This window comes from Arvicola amphibius, chromosome 4 (genome assembly GCF_903992535.2).
Source record: "Arvicola amphibius chromosome 4, mArvAmp1.2, whole genome shotgun sequence".
Lineage (NCBI taxonomy): Eukaryota > Metazoa > Chordata > Mammalia > Rodentia > Cricetidae > Arvicola > Arvicola amphibius.
In genome coordinates, this window is record NC_052050.1 from 116,328,909 (window position 1) to 116,350,363 (window position 21,455).

The 21,455-nt window shown below is 35.7% G+C and overlaps 1 pseudogene; it reads right to left on the reverse strand.

The window, feature by feature from the left end:
- Positions 1 to 513: 513 nt before the first annotated feature.
- LOC119811598 lies at positions 514 to 8,658 on the reverse strand (annotated as a pseudogene).
- Between the last annotated feature and the right edge of the window lie 12,797 nt (positions 8,659 to 21,455).

Genomic DNA, 21,455 nt, shown 5'->3' on the forward strand with positions numbered 1-21,455 from the left:
TCGCCCAAATCCACATTAGATTAGTATGGGAGAAGTGACTCCTGTGTATGTCATATGACCTCCACATGTACTCTGTGTCACACGTGTGTCTTAGGGGTTTATTACTGTGGAAAGATACCATGACTATGGCAACTCAGTGTTCTTTTCTTTCTTTTTGTATTAATAAACAAAATTGTTAAAAACAAAAATACAACAACCTTAAGTGCAGAGCAGCAGCTAAATCAAGCTGCTGCTGTAAATACAGGATGTTCCTAAGGTGCAATCTGCCTCACGGTGAGGCACACCACTGTTAGTGTGTGTGCACGTGTGTGTGAGTGTGTGCGTGTGAGTGTGTGAGTGTGTGTGCGCATCTGTTTGTCTCTGTGTGTGTGAGTATGTGTGTGTACGTGAGTGTGCGAGTGTGTGTGAGTGTGTGCGTGAATGTGTGTTTGCAAGTGCGTGCGTGTGCGTGTGTTTGTGTGTGTGTGTGTGTGCGCGCGCAAGAACCAAGATGAGTTTGAGACATGGAAACCACTATGGGACAGAAAGCTGTTTATTGCGCAATCCCCAATACTCTGCACTTTTCCTTGTCTTTGTATTCTCTGTCTTTTTTCCAATTGAACTTGTCACAACCCCAAAGCTCTCCTTTCTTTTTTTTTCCAGCTTCTCATCATCCTCAGACTTTCTAGAAATGGAAGAACCATGGAAACCAAGTATCTGCTCTGTTTCTGTTAGTTTTTCTTTGTTTTTTTTCTCATTTATTTTATTAAAGATTTCCATCTCCTCCCCTCCTCCTCCCCCTTCCCTCCCCTCCCTTCCACTCCACCCCTCTCCAAGACAAAGAGCCATCAGGGTTCCCTTCACTATGTTAAGTCCAAGGTCCTCCCAGCTCCCCCTAAGTCCAGGAAGGTGAGCAACCAAACTGACAAGGCTCACAGTGAGCCCATCCATGCTGTAGAGTTCATGTTCATTGCCGTTGTCCTTGGTTTCTCAGTCCTCCTCCACCATCAGCCACATTCAGAGAGTCCGGTTTGGTCCCTTGTTCCATCAGTTCCATTCCAACTGGACTTGGTAGTCTCCCATTAGATCTGTCCCACTGTCTCAATGGGTAAACGCACTCCTCACGGTCCTGACTTCCTTGCTCATGATCTCCCTCCTTTTGCTCCTCATCGGGACCTTGGGATCTCAGTCCGGTGCTCCTATGTGGGGCTCTGTAATTTCCTCCATCCAATGCCAGGTGAAGGTTCTATGGTGATATGCAAGATATTCATGAGTATGGCAATAGGATCTGGACATTTCTGGCACCCTCTCCTCAGCTGCCCAAGGACCTAGCTGGGGGCGTCACTCATAATTGGTTTCTAGCCATAAATAAAGGACATCGAGCCTATAATTCGTAAAAAATCCTAGAGAAGCTATATAAGAAGGTGAACCCAAAGAAAAGCATATAGTTATCCTCCTGGATACTGGAAGTAGACAAGATTGCCAGACAAAAAATGGGAACATGGGAGTGGGGTGGGATGGGGGGAGAGGGGGATGGGGAGAGAAAAGTGCGAAGTGGAGGATGGGAAGAGCTTGGGGGAATAGGATGGTTGGGATATAGGAACAAGGAATTATATATCTTAGTTAAGGGAGCCATTCTAGGGTTGGCAGAGACTTGACTCTAGAGGGGTTCCCAGGTGTCCAGGAAGACGCCCCCAGTTAATCTTTGTTAACTGGAGGCTTGGAGTCAGATAGCAGAACTTTAGATGGAACTGATGAATTTCTAAATCTAGCTTCCAGAATTGCCTTCTTAAATGCTTAAAGGTACATTGAGTCCTTTAGCTCTCTTCTGCATTCTTTCGGTCCGAGATAGTCCAGATGTAATTTTTCCTACCTTTTTTGATGGCAAGTCAACAACCTTTTCAAGAGGGTCTACTTCTTTAACAGGCAGTTCTATGGGCTTTGGTTGTTCTTCTGTTTCTTCTCCCAGAACATCAGCTTCATTTGCTTCCTCTTCGTCATGTTGTTCAAAATGTGCCTGGAGTCGATTGATAAGATCTTGTTTTATTCCTTGGTCTCTGAACCACAAGCAAGACATTCTTGCTTTGGTTCCTTAAGCCTCAACTAGTAAAGCCCCACCGTCTCTTTGTGTCTTCACAGTAGCTCTTATACAGGAAAACATTTCATTGGTGTAGGTTCACAGTTTCAGAGGCTTAGTTCATTATCATTGCTGTCACGGTGAGGAGCATGGCAGCATGCAGACAGTGTTGGAGAAGTTGCTGGGAGTTCTACATCTTGATGGACAGGCATCACTTCCTCCAAGACCACAAGGCCAAATCTCCTAATAAAACCGCTCCCGATGGGCCACACATTCAAACAGGTTATGTGACCACAAGTATACACATACAAACACATTAATTAATTGTTTAATTAAACATTCAAAAAATATACATTTCTCTTTTTTCAGCTAGTCTTGAAATTTTCTCCAGTTTTCAATAGCATTTCATTTTAATATTCAAAAGTAGTTCCAAATATATTTTATAGTTCCTTAATAAGCTGATATGTGTTATTTTTATTTGTTTGCTTGTTTGCATGTATCCCAGGTTATCCTCTAACTCCACGTGTAGATGAAAATAACCTTGAATTTCTGTACTTCCAGGGATTGTAGAAGTGAGTCACTCCTGGTTTATGCTCTCTTACAGCTCAAACCCTAGGAATCACCCATGCTAGGCAAACATTTTACTGTCTCAACTATAGCCAAGGCTTTTTATGAATGCTTTAATTCAGCACAAAAGCCTTTTTATTATTTCATTTCCCTCTGTTAACTGACTAATTATCTTTTCATATGCATTGTTTACTATAGAGATTATACTAATTTTCTTGAGCTATCTTGGTACAGTTATATTAGTTTTACTTCCTTTCTTATTATTACAGATTCTTGAATATTGAAATTTGGTAACCTGCTTGTACTGTGCATTATTGTTTTAATTAATTTAGTCCAAGAAATATTAAAAATTTTTCTTATGTTAATTTATTATGTTGCCCTAGGAAACTACACATCATTGCAAATTTTTATTCCATGTAATTCTACTATTATCACTGTTTTTTTCAGTGAGCATGCATTTGTACTTATACTTCTTCTAACTCTTTTCATTTTATCTTGTAATTTTATGATATTTTCTGGAATAGTTCTCATTCTTTTGTCACCTTTAAGTCGTTTCAGTTAATAATGTTTCTATACTGATCTTTCTGAGAAAATTTTATAAAATGCATTCTTATTTTACATTAGTATTTGAAAGATATAGTCACTGGGTACAAAACTCGAAGCTGAAAATATTTTCTTTAATTAGCTGACATATGTAATGTAGTCATAAACATCTTAGTGATTACTGAGAAATCATTTTAAATTCATGAACATTTTTAAAAATACTTGAAAAGCTTTAATTTTTCTAGTCTCTGTAAAATTACTTGTGTAGTATTGAATATTTGTAAATTTCATTAAATTATTTTGATTTCTCAACAGTTGTACTATGCTTTGCTTAAGTATACATCAAGTCCAACTGAAAAACAGTAATTTCGGGTACAAGACAAAAAAAAAAAACAACCCTGTTTGTGTTAATTCTATTTAGAAAGGTATAATAAAAGATTATAATTTAAATAAGATAATGAATGATATAAAATGAATCTTGCAGTATTATACAAGTAATTTTTATGAAAGAATAAAATTTTTAGGATGCTTTTTAAGAAGAAAGGTTATTAAATAACTTTAACCTTTAGATATATAGATAGATAGATAGATGCTACACTTTGTGACTTTGAAAGAAACCAAGGATCTCAATGTATTAAAATAATTAACACAGTTAATGCTTCTATAAATGAGACGAGATTACTTCTGAAGGATTTTCATATAGAAAACTGGCTGAAGGAAATAAAGATACTGATGGTAGCATCTATGGTATAACATGAAAGTATAACACTACATGAAATGGGACAAAGGACCAAAGATTTAGAAATCAGTGGGATATACAGGGTAATTATATGTAACTGGAAGCTCACAAAGAGTAGCTAAGTTTATTTATGAGAAAAAAATGTTAATGATTTCACATATAAGGTTGAATAATATAAAAGAGTTTGGAAGAGCAAAAGAATGTAGAGAGGGTGGTAGAGCTGAGCATCGTGAACATGTGTAATGATGTTTTGCACAGAAGAATTCAGGGATATGAAAGCAGCCCTAAACTCCAAGAATCCTGACCCTATATATGATATGAAGTGTATGTTAAGAGAAAAGAATACATTAAAACAATTAAAAGTATTGTTTAAAAATGTTTACACACACATATATATATATAATGCATTCTCATTCTCCCACCCTCTACTCATTTGTACGTCTCCCACTTCTGTTAACCTGCCTCCATGTAAAGAACCCTCACCCATGTCTATGCCTTTTGCTTTGTTTGTGATTCAAAGTTTTTTGTGTGGCCATGGACTTGGAGTTATCCAGTAGAGACCGGTAGGCTCTTAAGATACTGACTGACTCACTCTTCTGTAGAACCTTTTATTTCTAATAGTTCAGCAAATATGGATAGAGTCCCATGAATCCCTCCTCCATCTAGGTCTGGATGTTGATAAGTTCAGTATTATGTAAGCCTATTGTAAGCATTTGTGAGTTCATGATTGTGGTATCTATGTCATACTCAGAAGATAGCATTCTCCTGTCCTGCTCCCTGTCTTATAGTTTTTATATTTTTTGTGCCTTTTCTTTCATAATATTACCTGAGTCTTATAAAGGATGTTATAATTTTTCTATTTAGAGCTGAATTCTCAAAAATCCACTTTCTTTACACATTGTGTAGCCAAGACTCTCTAAATTCACAATTGTCCATTATAGACAAGCTTCCCTGATCAAAGCTCAGAGTAGTTTGTGTCTACAGACCTAAAATAGATTTGGAAAAGAAAGTTTGACACTGTATCAATATAGTTAAATGAAAATATTTGGCTCCTTTCTAGGGCTTATAACCTTCTCAGTCTTGGGTTCTTGACTAGGTTGCAGTATCAGTTTTAAAATTCCAACTGAAGAGTTGACCTGGAAAACAATCAGAGAGAGGTTGGGTGTACATTAACAGTGTGCCACTATTACTGCAGTGGTCATACCTTGCATGGTAGGTTTGTATATAGTTCCTGTATTTATATCTAAGTTATAACACCATTGCCTTCTCTCTCCATGCAGCCTACATAGTACCTTCTGACACTGTGGAAGTAGACATCTGAGAGTAAGTTTCCAGCTTTCTTTTGTGCAACCAGGGTTATGGTATCCTCAGTAATATGGGATTTTCATCTAGTTCTGTTGGACAACTAACAGAAATGTAAATAGTTTCTACTCTTTTGGGTGCCTAGGGGACTTCCTTGACCAACAGCATGTGGAGAAGTATCCCATATCTGGCTTTGATATTTTCATACTACAATTTTGTGCAGAATAAAGAATTAGTACCTTTCAATTATTCAGTCACAGTCACCGTGGCCTTTCATAGTAAATAGAACAGCTTTCATCGAAACGACTAATTTGTTTGTCACAGAAATTTGGAACTGATGACCAATTATTGAAAAATGAATTTAAAATTATATGACTTCATAATTTGTTAATGATTAAAATCAGAAATATTGTTTAGTTATTGAAAAATTTAGTTATTATTCTGAGTATTTTAGAAGAGAGAAAGTTCTTCAGTCTCAAACTCAGAGTGCAAAATAATTGATAGAGTTCATAATTTTAGAATACTATTAAAATGTGTCAAAACACCATTAACTTGGGAGATGTTGCAGTTGAAATAGAATAGTAGAAGAACCCATTTTTACACTTTTGCATCTTTATTTGGGTCTTTTTCTTGCTTTTCTTTTTGAGACTAACTTAGCAGAAATTGAAACTAATTTTGAAAGAACTATTCTGATTTTTCTATTATTCTTCTAAATCCACTAGGGAACATCTGAGGAACCTTTGTAAAGGTTTGCTCTGAGAGTGAAATGCATGTCACATATAAATGATGCTCTGTGATGGTAATGCAACTCCAGAGTCTGGTATTTGGAAATAATAAAGTCTCCAGGGAAGAAAAATGCCCTCCCTGATATTTTGGGAACTAGAATATCTCAAGGCCATAATATTGCTGGGCTATTAAACCAATGATGCAAACTTATTCTAAAATACTCCTTTTAAGAGGAATATAAGTTTTAATTAAAGTTATGCTTTATATAAGAACATCAGCATATTTCACATAATACAGATGGTAATATTTATAGAACAAATAATTTCAAATTAGATGCAAAATTGTTATTCAGTGATAAAGTTAATTTCTAAAACTTGCTCATGATTAAAGTTTATATAATTTACATACATACATTATAATTACTGATCTTACATACTCATATTTATGGTATCTATTTAATCATCATGAATACAGCTTCATTACCCCACACTGACACGCAAAAAGGAACAAACTCCATGAGATCACTGATATATTTTTTAGTTTTGAAACTATACACAAAGTAGTGAATCAAAGAAACCAAAGCTGTTTGGTGCATTTAATAAAGTTTTTATAGCTCTAAGAGAATCTTCCATAAAAGTAAAGTGAATTTTGGTATTAAATATTAATTGGAAGTAATCCTAACTGATTCTACAGCTATTGAAAGATTAAAAGTTGAACACTAAAAATCTCTGTCCATAACTTTTAGAAGTCAAGTAAACAAAAATCTTGAGTGATAAAAATTATTATGTTGCATTAAAGAATAAACAGATACTCTGAGGGGCCACACGGCTATCAAATATCTAAGTTTGTGTTACAAATCTTTATTAAAATACAGGCAAATCCACATGATTTTGTTGCTAAATATCATTTATTTATCTTGATTTTGGGGTGTTTTTCGAGCCCAGGCTGATCTTCAGCTTGAAATCTTACAGCATCAACCTCCCAGATGTTGGGCTATAGATATGTGACACAGTGTTTTATTCTTTGTTTTTAAAAGAAATCTAAAAAATTAGCCTCACAAGCAGAAAAGCAATAAGGGCTTCTAAATTAAAATATGAGCTTAACACTTTCTTAATTCCAAAGTCAGACTTTACAAGTATGATGAAGTCTGTAATTTCTTAGCATAAACACAAAAATTCTCAACACATTAGCAAATCAAATGAGCATCTACAGAGAGTAACCACATATAGGTTGAAATAGAAGTAAAATAATTTCTACTAAATGATCTTTTGGTTCTAGAGGGTCCTCTAAATTTTTCTCCAAAATTAAATAGGGGCATTAGATATGCCAGTAGATACTTCTACAAAGAGAGATCTTTAACCATTTGAATAGAAACTTGATTAAAGGCACCATTGAATTTAGTTAATATTTATTTTGATACAAGGACTTGTTGTGTAAACAAAGTGGCCCTAAAACCACCATCTGTGATTCTGTGATGCACTACCCTGCCAAGTTTCAACCTAAATTCAGGTCATCCTTTTGGGGAATGAGTTGGTAAAGGCACCTCCTAAAATCTGGGTGTTTGTTCCCACAAGAAATGAATGAAACATCAATGAATGAAAAAAAGGGAGATTGTTTTGATGAGAGCAGCTAGGGCTGTGTATGAGGAGTTGAAGAGAGAAAATGGAAGGGAAAATGGTGATATTATACTATCATCTCAAAGAAATAAATAATTAAAAACCACAAAATGATACCTGTCTTATGAATGTTCTATTGTTGTGAAGAAACACCATGTTCATGGCAACTTAAAGAAAATATTTAATTGGGGGTTGCTTACAGTTTCAGAGGTAAAGTCTCTTATCCTCATATTGGGGAGTATGGTGGCATGCAGGCAAACTTGCTGGCTTGTTCTTTATTCAGATCCACAGGCAGCAGGAAGAGAAAGAGAGAGACACTGGACCTTGCTTGTGCTTTTGAAACCTCAAAGTCCCTCCTGAAGTTACACACTTCCTTCATAAAGGCCACAACTACTCTAACAAGGCCCCAGTAACTCCAGCAAGGTTACAACTACACCAAGAGGCCACACCTTCTCCAACAAGGCTGTACCTTCTCCAACAAAGCCACACCTACTCCAACAAGGCCACACCCACTCCCACAACGCCACACTTCCTAACCCTTTCAAATTGTGTCACAACCTGGTGTGTCTATGGCTGGGTATTTTTATTCAAACCACAACACCAAACTTTTAGAAAACAGATGGAAACCTTGAATCAAAAGGAGGTGAAATTACTCAGATCCAAGCTCTCTGACATGATTGACAGTTGCTAAGAACCCAAGGCAGAGGGATATCTAGGATGTATCTACAGAAATCACAATGCATTGAATGTATGCTTTCTACATATGAAGTAATTTAATACGCAAGAATAGAAAATAATAAAGAAAATCTTGGATCTTAGGATTTTTACTTCAATGAAAATGAAGATAAGTTTTTCTAATATGGATTAAATTTCATTTAACTAACAAATAACTTCATTCTACTTCATTCATATATGCTTTAGTAAAAGAGTTTGTTTCTTTTTTATTTCAAGACATTTCTCTTAAATCTCCCTAAAACTATTGGTTCAGTGTCTAAGTTTTAAGGCAGAGGACAACTAAGAGGCCAGTGTTACAGAGTATTACATGGTTTATGGCTGGTGCACGAGACATACTTTTTCCTATTGATGTCACTGCTGGTTGCCAGTACCATCTTTTAAAGAAAGAACTTGGAAATTAACTTTCTTTCTGCACAAATGTAACAAGGAGCTTACTTTCGCAGCCTTCTTAGCTATGATGATACCTTATCATTTTTTGCTGGATGGATACAGTTCTGAAGGATGGCTATGTGGTTTTTGGACTCTGGTTTTATAGAGATAAATGTTAAAACATTTTCCCCAGAAGGCACTATTTTGCACTTTCTCAGACAGAAATAAAATGACTTAGCAGAACGCTCATGGTGTATTGTTATAAAATTGCAAAAGCATCTATTCTTTATTGCACTATTGGATAAAGATTCTTAATATTCAGTATACTGGATGCCTGGCCCAATAAATTCTAAGTACAGTTTTTAAATCCAGTTTCCAAAGTACAACTGTCACATTTCCATTTACTTCAGGAGCTACCAGTACAGAGAATCATACTGTGTGTTCTTAGTGCGATTTCATTATTTTGCTTTATATACATTTTAGTTGCAGCATATGGGATACTAACAGCTACAGCAATTGTTGCTTTACTTGGATGCATAGGTAGTGATGTTGAAAGTATTAGTTCTTATATACAAAAATGATAGCACTTATATAAACAAAATTACATCTAAGAGTTAATTAGTTTTTTTTAAGTGGCACTTGGAAAACTAAAGAAAATCACTTGTGTTTTTGCAAAGGGTTTTAAGAAAGTGAATTTAAAAAAACTCTTGGATTCTTTGATCCTTGACCTATAGGAAGTATATATGGTCAGAGTAGTGTACAGAGATGGTGATTTCTGTGTTTTCATATATATATGAAAGAAAAAACAATAAAAGGGATATTTTATTATATTCCTTTCTACATCCTACCCCACTCTAGTTTTCCTAATATTAAAGGTTAATAACAAGAGAATTAAACTGACTTACCATATAAGAAATTGGAATGTAATTTAGCATTAAGTAAACTTCAACTGATTTTAAGATTATAATCCTGACAACAAATAGAAAATGTCAGAAATCATGCCCTCAAACTTCAGGCAAAGACAAGCAGCAACTACTTAGAGCATGCCCAAATAAGGCAGTTGCCTATTTATGGCATATCAGGTTTCTTTCGTGTTTGTTCTACAAAACTCTCTGTTCATACTGTCTGAATGGTCTTTCCAGTTTTGGGCTTTCACTAATTCCTGTGTCACCCTCTTGGCTCAGGTTCTACTAAATCCAATTAGTTCAGACGTTTTTTTCTTTTAACATCAGAGTGTGCATAGAGTTCGCTACTGAAAATCTGCAGCTGTATAAATAGGAGATGAATTCCATAAAGAGTAGTGAGACATTTCCCAAGACTGCTGCATCAAAGAAGATGTTCAAATGGTTAATCTCTAAGAGAAGGTGAAGCTTTTAAGAAAGCAGACAAGATCATAGTTTTTTAAGTTAGTTTAACATTGATGTGAGTGTGTGTCTGTGTGTGTGAAGTAATGGCATGCGAATGGTCAGCAAACAAATTAGTTCTTTCCTCCTACCATGTAGTTTTAATTATTATAACTCAAGACAGAAGGCTTAGCACCAAGAGCCTTTCCCTAATGAGTTTTCTTCATTCAAAATCATAACTTCTGTCATAGAAGAATACACATGACCTAATCTGGTATTTCAACTTATACATAAGGCTCATCACATGTACCAAGACCTTTTTCCATTTCTACTGTAGGCACAAATCACTAGAATTTTTATACCTCCCAGTAGCAGTGGGCAGGAAACTCCAGAGTTGTCTGAAACACATATCCCAGTAATCCTTGATGAGCAAATGATACCTGTCAGCATATACAATTTAATTTGGAAAGTTAGAAATACAGCTGTTTATTTCACTTATTATTTTTGAGACAACTTAGAGCAGTTTATATTCTGAATCTACAAAAATCAATATATTGTTAGAGAAATGAAAGCATATGATAATGGACAGAAAGTTTAACTGTGATAAAAGCCCCTTGAGTGATACTATGAGATTAACTAATAATGATACTACATGACTCAGTTATCTGAAGAACATCTGTCTTAATTTTCTTTAAAAGAATGAAAGAAGCAAACCCAAGTGAGAGACCTACATGGGACCAGGCCCAAGCAGGCAACTTCTGCTGAAGCAGGCTGGAGTCAGCAACCTCCACTAAAGCACGCCCTAGACAGTGACCTTCTCCAGAACAGGCCCAAGCCAGCAACTTATTTGGGAGCAGGCTGGAGCCAGCGACTTCCACTTGAGTAGAACCAAGCAAATAACTTTATGGGAACAGAAATGAAAGACTCCAACCCTAGTCTCCATCTTAAGAATTTTTTTGTGTGTGATCAGTTAGGCCAGGGAAAAACAGGGTATCTGTGGGCAGCAGAAGCAGCCTTGAGAAAAACACCCAGTCTTTTGTGTATCAAAGCTCAGGAAGCAGAAACTGGCTGAAAACTGGCTTAATTTAGACTTGTTTTCATTCTTAAGGTTCTGACAACTTGGTAACAGCTTTAAGTGCACAATCTATACAATTAATACAGGTTATAAGGTATGCTGAACCAGAGAATACTGACAGTATACTGTACAATAGCCTTACCAGTTTGTGCTGTGGACCATTTCTACCAAAAGGAAATGCACGTGTTTTTATCCTGTTAGACTTGTTTTTGTCCTGTTTTCCTCCTGTTAGACTTATTTTCGTCCTGATGTTAACCCCCCCATATGTAAATTTGAGTTGACCAATGATGTTGTGGTTGCTATGGTTCCCTGTTATGGATCCCTGAGACTCTATAAATGCTTGCTGGAAAAATACCAAGGAAGCTCAGTCTCACTGGAGTATTTGACATTAAAGAATCCTCTTGCTGTTTGCATCCATTGGTGTGGCTTATTGAGTCTGGAGGATCCTTCTATGGACCCTAGAAATTAGGGTCTTTCAAACCAAACCAGAAACCTTTGTGGAACCAGGCCCAGGTCAGCAACCTCCATGAGAGCAGGCTTGAGACAGAGACCTCAGTGGGTATAAGACAAAGCCAGTGACCTCCACTGGAGCAGGCCTGAGTCAGCGACCTCCATTGGAGCATATCTGATCCAGCGACCTCTGTTGGACCAGGTCCAGGCCAGGGACCTCTGTGGGAGCAGGCATGAGATAGGGACATCGTTGGGAACAGGTCTACACCAGTGACCTCTGCCAGACATGGCCCGAGCCTGAGACCTCTGCAAGATCAGGTATGAGGGAGCAACCTCCTAGATTGCAAGCCTGAGCCAGAGACCTCTGTGGACTGGGCTTGAGCCAGCAAGCTCTGTTGGAGCAGGCCCCAGTGAGTGACCTCTGTGGGAGCAGGCCTATACCAGTGACCTCCGTTGGACCAGGCCCAAGCCCAGATCAACCAACCTTCAAGGGAACAGGCCCAAGCCAGGGATATATTTGGGAGCAGGCCCAAGCCTGCCACCTCTGCCAGAGAAAGCCTGAACTAGCTACTTCCACGTGAGCAGGCCCTAGTCAACCACCTCTACAGGACTAGGCCTGAGCCAATGACCTCTAAGGGAGCAGGCTTGAGCCAGCAACCTCTGTGGGAGCAGGCCTGAATGACCTCTTGGATTGCAGAGTGACTTCCAGTGTGACTAGAATTGTCGCCCTGATTACACCAAGAGGAGCAACCATCTGAGCCTTGGACCCACTGGCACATGGAAGAGTGATCACTAGAGACACAGCACCAGCTATATCAATCAGAGGAAAAGATGGGTAGACAAGGTATGAACACATAACACCACAATGAAGAACATGACACCAACAAAAACTAGTGACTCTAAAACAATAATACTTGAACACCCCAATACAAATGAAACATTAGAAAATGATCTAAAAATAAACTTTAGGAGAATGCTTAAGGCCCTTAAAGACAAATGAAAAATTCCCTCAAAGAAATGGCAAAAAAGACAAATAAAAAATTGGAAGAAATCAATCCCTTAAAGAAAACCAAGAAAAAGCAGTAAAACAGGTGAAAGAAACAATTCAACACTTGAAAAACAAAATAGAGACAATACAAAAAGACAAACTGAAGGAATTCTGGAAATGGAAAATATGGGAAAATCATGAGAAACCACAAATGCAAGCATACAGCAGAATACAAGAGATGGAAGAGAAAATCTTAAGCATTGAAGTTACGATAGAGGAAATAGATTTATCAATCAAAGAAAACATTAGATCTAACAAAATTTAATATAAAATATCCAGGAAATATGCAACACCAAGAAAAGACCAAACCTAAAAATCATAGGAAAAGAAGTCCAACTAAATAACACAGAAAATATATTCAACAAAATTATAGAAGAAAACTTTCCCAACCTAAAGAAAGATATGCATGTGAAGATACAAGAAGCTTACAGAATACCAAATAGACAGGCCAAAATAAAAAATTCTCCCGACCACATTATAATTAAGACATTAAACATACAGAATAAAAAAAAAGAATATTAAGAGCTGCAAAGGAAAAAGGCCAAGTAACAAATAATGCCAGGCCTATCAGAATTAAACCTGACTTCTCATTAGAAACAATGAAAGCCAGAAGGTCCTGGTCAAGTGTTATGCAGACATTAAGAGACCATGGATGCCAGCCCAATCTGCTATACCCAGCAAAACTTTCATTCACCATAGACTGACAAAATTAAAAACCTGCTTCGACAAAAATACCATTTGTCAGAGTAGGGACATGGGGATTAGATACATAAGTAGAAAGTACAAAGAAGAAAAAAAAAAAAAAAAACAAAACAGAATAACAAAAATAGTACTGGGAGGGAGTTCCAGTGAATAATGAAAATCACCCATGTTTAATTTTCCATATGCTTTTATACCCAATATGAAAGGGGAAGAAGGTAACAAAAGACTTCATTAACATGACACAAACTTCATTAACATGATACAAAGCACCACTTGAACAAATAATTACTTTAACATATTGAGACATCAAATCATTAGCATTCCATTGTTTAGGCAATGAAGCCATTTAGACAAAGTATCCTGAAGACAGCCATTTCCTAGGTAACCTCATATTTCAAAAGAAGGAGCACATCCAGACTATCTGTCAGAATGGAATGGGTCTACTTGTATGAGCCATCTTAATGTGAAAAGAACCAAGAAAACACATCCTGATTCAGGATATGTAGGCACACTTGTACTTGTCAACAATTTTAAGCAACCTCCAAATTCTCCAACCATCAGAAAAGGTGGAAATAGGCTTACATTTTTGGGCCTCTACAGGACAAAACAGACTTATCCTTGACAGAACCAGTTTTAACCAATACCTAGCCACAAACCCAGTCCTACAGAAAGTACTAGAAGGAAAATTCTGAACCATGGAAGTTAGCTACATTCACAAAAAACACAGACAATAGATGATCTTACAGAAGCAAATCCTAAAAAAGAAAAAAAAAAAACATACAATATTATCAGCAAGGAAAACTAAAATAACAAGAATTAGCAATCACTGGTCATTAACATCCTTTTATATAAATGTTCTCAACTCACCTATAAAAAGACACGGGCTAACAGATTGAATACAAAAGCAGAATCCATTTATCTGCTGATTATAAGAAACACACCTCAAACTCAACGACAGATATCACCTTACAGTAAAGGGCTGGGGAAAAAATTCCAATCAAATAGTCCTATGAAACAGGTTGTGTAGCTATTCTGATATCTAACAAAATAGACTTCAAAGAAGGACATTTTATATTTGACAAAGGAAAAATTAATCAAGAGGAAATCTCAATAGTGAACATGGATGGCCCAAATACAGAGGCATCTTCATATGTAAAAGATATACTACTAAAGCTTAAATCATACATTAAAGTCATGTTAACTCCAGTAATAGTGGGAGAATTCTTCACACAGTTCTCACCACTTGACAGGTCTGCCGGATAGAAACTTAACAGAGAAATAAGGGAACTAACAGATGTTATGACGCAAATGGACTTAACAGACATCTGTAAAACATTCCATCCAAAATAAAAGAATATACATTTTTTTCTTAGCACCTCATAGAACCTTCTCAAAAAATTGACCATATACTAGGTAACAAAGTAAACCTCAATGGATACAAAAAAATTGGAATAACCCCATGTATCTTACAGATCACCATTGTATGCAGAGGCTGCTTGTTTGTTCCTGGCTGCCCCAGACCTAGAATAATCACACAGAAACTATGTTGATTAAAACACTGCTTTGCCTATTAGCTTAGGCTTCTTACTAACTAACTGTTACATCTTAAATTAACCAGTTTTTATTAATTTATCAGCATAAGGCTGTGGCTCATGAGGCTGTAGCTTACTGGTTAGAATCCAGAGTTTGTCTCCTTTGACAGCTACATGGTGTCTCCTTGACTCTTCCTACTTTCTCTCTATATCTATGTTCAGTTTCCCACCTGGATTTGCTCTAATAATCCTTTGGCCAAAACAGCTTCTTTAATAATCAATGCTAATAAAATATATTCATTGCATACAGAGGAGAATCCCACATCAACCATGGATTAAAAATAAAATTCAATAGCGAATTAATTTCAGAAAATCACAAACACATGGGAATTAAACAATGCTCATCTGAATCAACAATGGGTCAAGGAAGAAATAAATGAAGAAATTATTAAAACTTTCTAAAATTCAACAAACATGACCACACAACATAACCAAATTTATGGGACACATGAAAGCTGTGTTAAAAGGAAAACTCATAGCACTAAATGCCTACATAAAGAAGCTGGAAAAATTTCACACTAGCAAATTAACAGAACACCTGGAAACTCTAGAACAAAAAAGTCACACTCACTCAGGAGGCCTAGATGGCTGGAATAATTTAATTGATAACTGAAATTAATAAGGTATAAACAATGAAAATAATACAAAGAATAAATGAGACAAAGAATTGGTTCCTCAAGAAAATCAACAAAATAGACAAACCTGTTTCCAAACTAACCAAAAGGCAGAAAGAGAATATCCAAATTAACAAAATCAGAAAGGATAAGGGGTACATAACAACAGACATGGAGGAAATCCAGAGAATCATCAGTTCATACTTCAAAAACCTGTATTCCACAAATTTGGAAAACTTAAAGGAAATGGACAACTTTCTGGATAAATATCACTAACCAAAATTAAATTAAGACTAGATAAGCAAATTAAATAGACCTATAACTAATAAAGAAAGAAATAGAAACAGTCATCAAAAGTTTCCCAACCAAAAAAAAGCCCAGGACAAAATGGTTTCAGTGCTGAATTCTGCAAGATTTTCAAAGAAGAACTAATACTAATATTCCTCAAATTGTTCCTGACAACAGAAACAGAAGAAACATTGGCAAATTCTGTTTATGAGGCTATAATTATTCTGATAAACAAACCATACAAAGACATTCCTAAGGAAGAGAATTACAGACCAATCTTGCTCATGAACATTGATGCCAAAATACTCAATAATGACTCAAAGACAAACTGAATTAAACCACACATCAAAAACATCATCCATGATGACCAAGTAGGCTTCATCCCAAAGATACATGGATGGCTCAACATATGAAAACCTGTCGATGTAATCCTCCTTACAAACAAACTGAAAAAAACCAAATAAACAAACAAACAAAAATCCACATGATCATCTCATAGATGCTGAAAAAGCCTTTGACAAAATATAACATCCCTTCATAATAAAGATCTTGGAGAGAGCAGGGATGCAAGGAACAAACCTAAATATAATAAAGGCAATATACAGCAAGCCAACAGCCAACATCAAATTAAATGGAGAGAAACTCAAAGCAATCCCACTGAAATCAGGAACAAGACAAAGTTTTCCATTCTCTCCATATCTATTCAATATAGTACCTGAGGTTCTAACTATATTAATAGGACAGCAATAGGTGACCAAGGGGATAGAAATCAGAAAAGAAGATATCAAACTCTCACTATTTGCTGATGAATATGATAGCTTAATAAGTGACCCCAAAAATTCTACTAAGGAACATCTATAATTGTTAGAGGAGGGCCCATTTGTTTGTCCCAGCCATCCAGCTAACTTAGCCCCAAAATAACCACACAGAAATTATATTAATTAAAACACTGCTTGGCACATTATCTCTAACTTCTTATTGACTAACTCTTACATCTTACTTTAACCCATTTCTATTAATCTGTCTATCACTACATTGCAGTGGCTTACCAGCTAAATTTTGGTAGCATGTCTTAAGCTGGTGGTGGATCCATGGCTTCTCTCTGACTCTGTTTTTTTTTTTCTTCCAACATTCAGTTCCATCTCCTTGGCTACCTAAGTTCTGCACTATCAACAGGCCCAAAGCAGTTTCTTTATTAACCAATGAAAGCAACACAAAGACAGAAGGACCTCCTAAAACATACAACTCATAAAATACCTTCAGTAATGTGGCAGGATAGGAGATAAACTCAAAAATTTCAATAACCCTCCTTTATACAGATGAAAATAGGTTGAGACTTATATCAGAGAAACATCACCCTTCCCAATAGACACAAATAACATAAAATATCTTGGAGTAAATCTAACCAGATAAGTGGAAGACATATATGGCAATTACTTTAAGACTGTGAAGAATTTTAAGAATACAGCACAAAATGGAAAGATCTGTAATATTAAGATAGAACCGACATAATAAAATCAGCAATCTTACAAAAAAGATCTACAGATTTATTGCAATGCCAATAAAAATACCAGCAATATTTTTAACAGACCTTTAAAAAATAATACTCAACTTCATATGGAAAATTAAAGCCAAGGATAGCCAAAACAATATTATACAATAAAGGAACTTCTGGAAGTATTACAAACCCCTACTTCAAATTCAACTAAAAAACTACAGTACTGAAAACAGCCTGGTATTGACATAAAAACAGACAGAAGGACCAGTTGAACAGAATTGAAGATGAAGATACCAATTGACACACCTACAAACACCTGATTTTTGAAAAAGAAACAAAAAATATAAAATGAAAAAAGTATTTTCAGCAAATGGTGCTGGTATAACTGGATATCAATATGTATAAAAATGAAAATAGGCCTATATTTATTGCTATTCACAAAGTTAAGTCCAGTGGATCAAAGACCTCAACATAATGCCAGCCACAATGAACCCCATAGAAGTAAAAGTGGACAGTACACCTGAACACATTGGCACAGGAGACCACTTTTTAATTATAACCCCAGTAGCACATACCCTGAGAGAAACAATTATTAAATGGTACCTCCTGAAACTGAGGAGCTTCTATAAAGCAAAGGACACAGTCAAAAAGACAAAATGGCAGTCTACAGAATCAAAAAAAGAACTTTACCAACCCTACACTGGACAGAGGGATAATCTCCAAAATATACAAAAACTGAAGAAATTGATCATCAAAAGAACAAATAATCCAGTAAAAAATGTGACACAGACCTAAACAGAGAACCCTTAACAGATGAAACTAAAGTGGCTGAAAGACACTTAAGGAAATGCTCAACATCCTTAGTCATCAGAGAAACGCAAATCAAAATAAGTCTGAGATGCTATCTTACACCTGTAAGAATGGCCAAGATCAAAAACACTGATGAGAGCTTATGCTAGAAAGAATGTTGGGTAAGGTTAACCATAAATAGAGACAATATAAATCAAGTTATATTATAATTTTCAAAATAATCATTATTGAATTAGGCATATGAATAATGTTTAAAAGTTGTATGATTACTTTCTTTCATTTTTGGATTTTTGAGACATGGTTTCTCTGTAGCTTTGTAACCTGTCCTGGAACTAGCTCTTGTATACTAGACTGGCCTGAAACTCAGAGAACAGCCTGCCTTTGCCTCCTAAGTGCTGGGATTAAAGGTATGTGCTACCACCGCCTTGCAACTTTCTAACAGAGAGATATATTATTTTTATACTTAAAATTATCTCCTAGTAAATTTTAAATCATGTTTTTCTTACTTTATATTATGAATTTACCTGAAATATTTAGGTGGACAATTAAAACTAAATGTGAATTGTTTCTGAAATATTTGACTGCTAGCATCTGGAAGTTCCTTCTCTGCTTCTCTGTTTCTTCTGAGGGGCAGTTCATTTTATGTTTGTCTACCTAGGTGCTGCTATGAGACTAACTGATTTCCACTTGGTAATTTTCTAATAAACAAGGGTGGAAAGATTCAAAACTTCATACAAAATAATCAAACATGTTGAAATCAAACTGCTTGAGAAAACCATGTCTGGTTATCTGATATAAACTGAAATGTTTTTCCATGTTGCATAGAAACCGAAAGCTTCTCTCTTGTTCCCTTGCAGTGTGAGGCAAACTAAATATCAGCAATTTCTTTGACCATGATCCTTTTGAAAACACGAAACGAAAGTAATTTTATTCTTATAGCTGCATGAAGCTGCCTATCTTTAAACTATTCAAAAAAGTCACAACAGAACTTAAAAAGAAAACATTAAATGTATCTAAAAAGTCAGGTGAGTTTTTTTTCCCTAGGAGAAAGTTTAATCCAACATAAAATTAAAATTTAAACCAAATAGGCAGAGAGAATTAATAAGATGTATCAAAGCCACGACAAGAAGTGAATAGTTAAACAAATGTGACTGATATCACAGAGATCAGAAAAAAAATACACAAGCAGATGGGAGCCTCTCTTTCTAGTGACTGACAGCTGATGGCCACAACAAGATGGTGCCTTTAATCAACCGAAAAGGTTTTCATTGCTGAGAGCTGGTTAGCAGTGACAGTGTCTGTCAAGTACAGATTAAAATGGGGCTGGCATGAAGGGAAAATAAGATTGCACCTCAGGAGGCTCTCCTGAAAGGAAATTAAAGGATGCTTTCCAGGTAGCAGGAAATTATTTCAGAGGAAAGAATATGGTGTAATTACAAACCCAAGATAAACGGGGATGAAATATGAAGCATGTGTCTGTGTAGATGTGCAATAACATGATGATTATTGATCAACTCCACTCATTCTTTCTCTCCCAACAGAAATGAGAACATGAAAGGCATGAAGTGAAACTAAAGTATATTAAATAAATTATATCATGAAGAAAAAGTCTTTCAGTAGCATACTTTTTTTATACTTTTGAACTATTTTCCAATGTTCATTTCATGAGCATAAAAACTTTGTATAACAAAGTGGTTAGAAAATATAAAACTGATTAAGCACAAAGATTATTATCGTCATTGAGAATAATTAATGGAGCTCAGTCCTAGAATTTTAATAGTGAGTCTGCTAAAGTGTTTATAGTCATTTTATTGCTTCAGATTAGTTTAGGTTGAGGCCCATGAAAATGTGCTATAAATGAACAAGGTTAAGTAATCAACATGAATGACTTTAGGATCTTCACTGCTGGTCCAGTAAATCAGAGCACTTGATGAAGGTGGCCAAATGGCTGCGTCTGAGAGCCTATCAATACATGACAGTTGTGATGCATTTTGAAATAAAAATAAAAATTTTTAATAACTGAACATGGAGACTTAAGTTGTAGATTTATACTAGACAATGATTAGTTTTACTTCAGCATAATTAGTATTAAAAAACAAACATCTACTTGCAAAATTAACCATTTCTTGTAAGTACTCCTGTTTTCAGATGATAGGAGGTGACTACACTATTCCCTTGGATTTCCTCATTGAACGTTTTGCTGCTTAAGAATGTTTATAAAGCCGGGTGGTAGTGGCGCACACCTTTAATCCCAGCACTAGGGAGGCAGAGGCAGGCGGATCACTGTGAGTTCGAGGCCAACCTGGGCTACAAGAGCTAGTTCCGGGACAGTCTCCAAAAGCTACAGAAGAAACCCTGTCTCAAAAAACCAAAAAAAGAATGTTTATAAATGATCATTTCTCTGAAATTAGAACTCCTAGTCTTCTAGTATGAATTTATTTGATCGACAGGCATTTTATGATGTGGTTAGAAACAGTTTCAGTAATTTTCTCCACTTAATCATCACTGAAGAAATTTACTAATATCACATCATTACCACTTATGAACTTGTCCACAGAAGAGGAAATACTGGCTTACATTTGCAACTTTTACTTTATAGTTCATTAAGAATAGAAAATTCATGAAAATATCATTTCTAAAATGTTCATTTTCTGCAGTTTATGAATGTATTAAGGAGTCATGTTTTTGCTCTGTGGTACCTTTCAAAAGAATTTTAAAACTGGGTTTAAACTTTAATCTGAGCCTGAAAATAAAATTATAACTGCAGGAAAAAATATATCATGTCAGAAAAGATTTTGATTTAGTGGAAAAATAATTGTAAAATACAAAATAAAATGGCATATGAGAGAATATAGTTCATGGAAGAAGAAACATGAGTTGTAAATAAAATTTACACACAAAGAATTCAGAGAATAGTTCAACTTAATCAGGGATGGCTGTGGGAATAGTGAGGAAATCGAGGTCTTAGGTAAAGTATTAGCCCAGAAAAGGCTATATGACAAAGCAATAAGGAAGCTTACTGTCTTATAACCCAAACATTTGGGAAGGATGATAGAATATATGCAATATGAAAAAAGAAGTAGGAGATACTGAGGGTTAAAGATTTATTTTGGGATGGAGGGGGGTAGGCATGTGGGAGAGTATAGGATGAGTAATAAGTTAACAAAATAAAAGATCATGAAAGAACATCGTGGAAACCTTTTAGTTAGGAGGATAATTTTCAATAATCTTTCTAAATGTATGGATGGATGACACAGAATATTAAACAAAAATTGCATTTTCAGATGTTGGATACCTCCCTACAAGTTAATGATCAGAGAGGCCCAATGGGTCTACAGGAGGACACAATCTATTTCCATTGCTCTTGGTTAGCCAGAATAAG